This window comes from Frankliniella occidentalis, unplaced genomic scaffold (assembly GCF_000697945.3).
Source record: "Frankliniella occidentalis isolate FOCC.00 unplaced genomic scaffold, Focc_3.1 Scaffold184, whole genome shotgun sequence".
Taxonomy (NCBI): Eukaryota; Metazoa; Arthropoda; class Insecta; order Thysanoptera; family Thripidae; genus Frankliniella; species Frankliniella occidentalis.
In genome coordinates, this window is record NW_026267310.1 from 477,997 (window position 1) to 480,854 (window position 2,858).

The following is a 2,858-nucleotide window of genomic DNA, read 5'->3' on the forward strand; positions in this document are numbered from 1 at the left end:
GGGCGGGGGCAAAGAGATACGGGGGCACAGCGAGATGCTTGGCCACCCCTGATCAGCAATACCCAATGCGTGTAACTACTGCCCTCGCCCGCCACGCCCTGGCCGCGCTCCGCCAGCGCCTGATCGGATGTGACTGCAGGCGGGGCGGGGCGCGGCGGGGCGGGGCCGCGCAGACAGGCGGGGTGGTATGGCGTGTCCTGGCGCGGCCGGCACGCGCGTGCTCCGCGCACCGCGTCACGGCAAGTCACGGCTCACCGCCTCGCGGCCGGCCCGCCGAGCCCCGCCGAGCCCCCGGCCCGCCGAGGCCAGCGAGCCTCGGGCGCTCAGCCATACCGCTAGGTCATTTTAGGAATCCGTCGCAGCAGAGCAAGACTCTCCGCTCCGAATAAAAGAGAAAGATGCCGTTTCGAGACGGCCCTTTGTGAAATGTTTTCTGTAGTGCAGACGTCGTTTTTGATTCTCCCCGCGAAGTATGCAGGGTGGTCCACAAAACCCTTCATTAATTTTGCTTATGCTGGTGTTGCATGATCGCACGGAGCCAGAAAGCTCCACGATGAGACACGGTAGGCAAGCCCTACAGCACTCCTCGGTACAGTATAAGCAAAGGGAAGAGAAGGCTCCGCGGAAACGGTCAGTGGTCGCGGTATAGAGGCCGCGTCGGCGTGAGCAGTGTAACCGTTCGCGCTCCTTGGCGCGATGTGGCGGGGCGGGGCGTGGTGGGGCGTGGCCTTTGACAGTGAAGCAGTGCCAGGCAGAGGAGTTTAGAACCTTGCAGCATCCGATCAGATACCGGGTCTGATGGGGCTGCGCCGGGACAGCAGCGCGCGGGCTCGACGCGCCGTTGTTGTTGTTCAAGAATAGCCTCTCCGTCATCGTCATCGTCCACATCGTCGCGGCCGTCAGCATCATCATCAGCACGGGGCCCGATTGTCCTGCCCGCGAGCCGCGGGCCGCGGACCCCGGCCGCTGGCACGGGAAGCTGCACGGCGGGCGCAGCTCCTTCCGATGTTTAGTGAAGCCCCACGTTGGTGCCCCGCGGTCTCCCCCCACCCCCCCACACACACTCACAGACAAACGGACAGAGGAGGGGCGGGCGTTGTGAGTCCCCGAGTGTCAAACACCCAGTGTGTCTGTCAAACAACCTGCCGCGGTGTCGTTCAACATGCGAGCGACTAACTCCTGGGGATCGCGGCGGGGGGAAGCGCTGGGACGGGCGAGCACGGGGGCCGGCACCACGCAGCTGGGAGGAGTGGGGGAGGGGGGGCACGCAAACCCGCTGACTTATTTATGACCACGAATTAAAGGGGGACGATCGGGACACACGGCTCGAAAACTCGCGCGTCAGCGCACCAGTAATTCGGACATGCAGAGGCGCCGCCGCCCTTCCTCCTGATCTCTCGCTCTCCCCCTCCTCAACCCACCCCCCGGGGTGCGCCTACCAATCATTGGACGGGGACTACCAGTTACACTGACACTAGGGCGTCGAGGCGCCGTGTAACTGCATCAACTACGGGCGAGGGGCACATCCGGTTTGTCAATAGTCATTCAAGGGTTTTGTTTGGGGCGCCGCCGGGATCGCCAGTGACACGCGTCCCCGCGTCGTCCGCAGATCCTCCCGGAAGTGAAGCGCGGACCTCGCGCGCTGTAACAGGTGGCACCCCGTCCCCTCCCCCTGGCCGCGCCCAGGCGACGCACCAGCCCCCTCGCACTCAGAGTTGGCAGCGCGGTCTTCTTGGGCCGGCCCGCCTGCCATGGCCGCGGTGTATGAGAAATTACCATCATAAGTCGGGATTGGAAAGAAGAGAGTCACCGCCGCGTCGTGGAGAAGCAGGGAGTGCAGCGCCCCAGCATGTGACTGTGGGGATGCGCGACCATGGCGGTATGGGGGCGCCCCGAGCCGAGGTGGAGGAAGACATGAGACCGTATTAATTAAGTCGTCGGAAGACTTCAAAAGGCGTCCTCTCCTCGCAGCCCCCCCCCCCCCCCCCCCCCCCCCCCCCCCCCCCCGCCCACCGCCCCTGTCACGGGCGGAAGTTCCTGGGATGGGGACCCGAGGGGGGCGGGCGGGCGGCGGGGGGCTGCGACTGGTGGTGTGGTGAGCGCCGCCGCCGCACCGGGCAGGAGACAGCGCCAGGGCAGACAGGCTGCTGCCACACATGAGACGCCCGCGAGCTTGGGTAGGTGACGGTGACGTTTATCGAGTCATGCTGCAGAAGGACTGCCATATCGTCCTTCTCTTCATCCTACTTTGGTGCGCGGGGCGCGCCGGCCCAGCGCCAGGCGCGCGGCTCCGTATCAGCGCTGCTCAGGGTGGGGCGGGGGGCAGGGCGGGGCGGAGGGGGGGAGAGCGATAACCCCATCCTGGCCTCAGCTGTCGCCCCATTTATTTTTACATCCCGTTAATGATGGCCACAATCACATTTCAGCCCAGCCCCATCATGGTCAGCTAAATTACACGTCTGTTTCATGCTTGGTTTCATGCGTCAATAGTAACGAGTCTGGGGCCAGAGAGAGCAGCGCGAGTGGAAGGGGGGAGGGGCTCTCCGTGCGCCGCCGCGGACCAGGGGCGGGGCAGGGCGGGGTGAGGTCACATTTTGCAGGTCAGCCCACTGCTTGCCGGCGGTGGCGGCGGCGGCCTGGTCGGTGCGAGAGCAACAAGTAACGATGTGTTGTGTGCCGCCTCGTCGCCTCGTCCCGTCCCGCGGCTATCGGCTGCAGGCCGTCCCCGGGCGTGCCCTCGGGCGTGCTGCAGCGGGGCGGGGCCGGCGGGGCGAGCAGAGAGCGAGCGGCGGGTGGGTCTCGGAGGAGCATGGGGGGCTGCTTTATCACGCGGAGGAGCGGGGCGGCGCGGGGCCGGG

The 2,858-nt window shown here is 66.1% G+C and overlaps 1 long non-coding RNA gene across 1 annotated transcript in view; it reads left to right on the plus strand.

The window, feature by feature from the left end:
• The window catches only part of LOC127750399 (uncharacterized), an 11,116-nt gene that overhangs the window by 1,106 nt on the left and 7,152 nt on the right, over positions 1 to 2,858 (plus strand). The window lies entirely within an intron of this gene.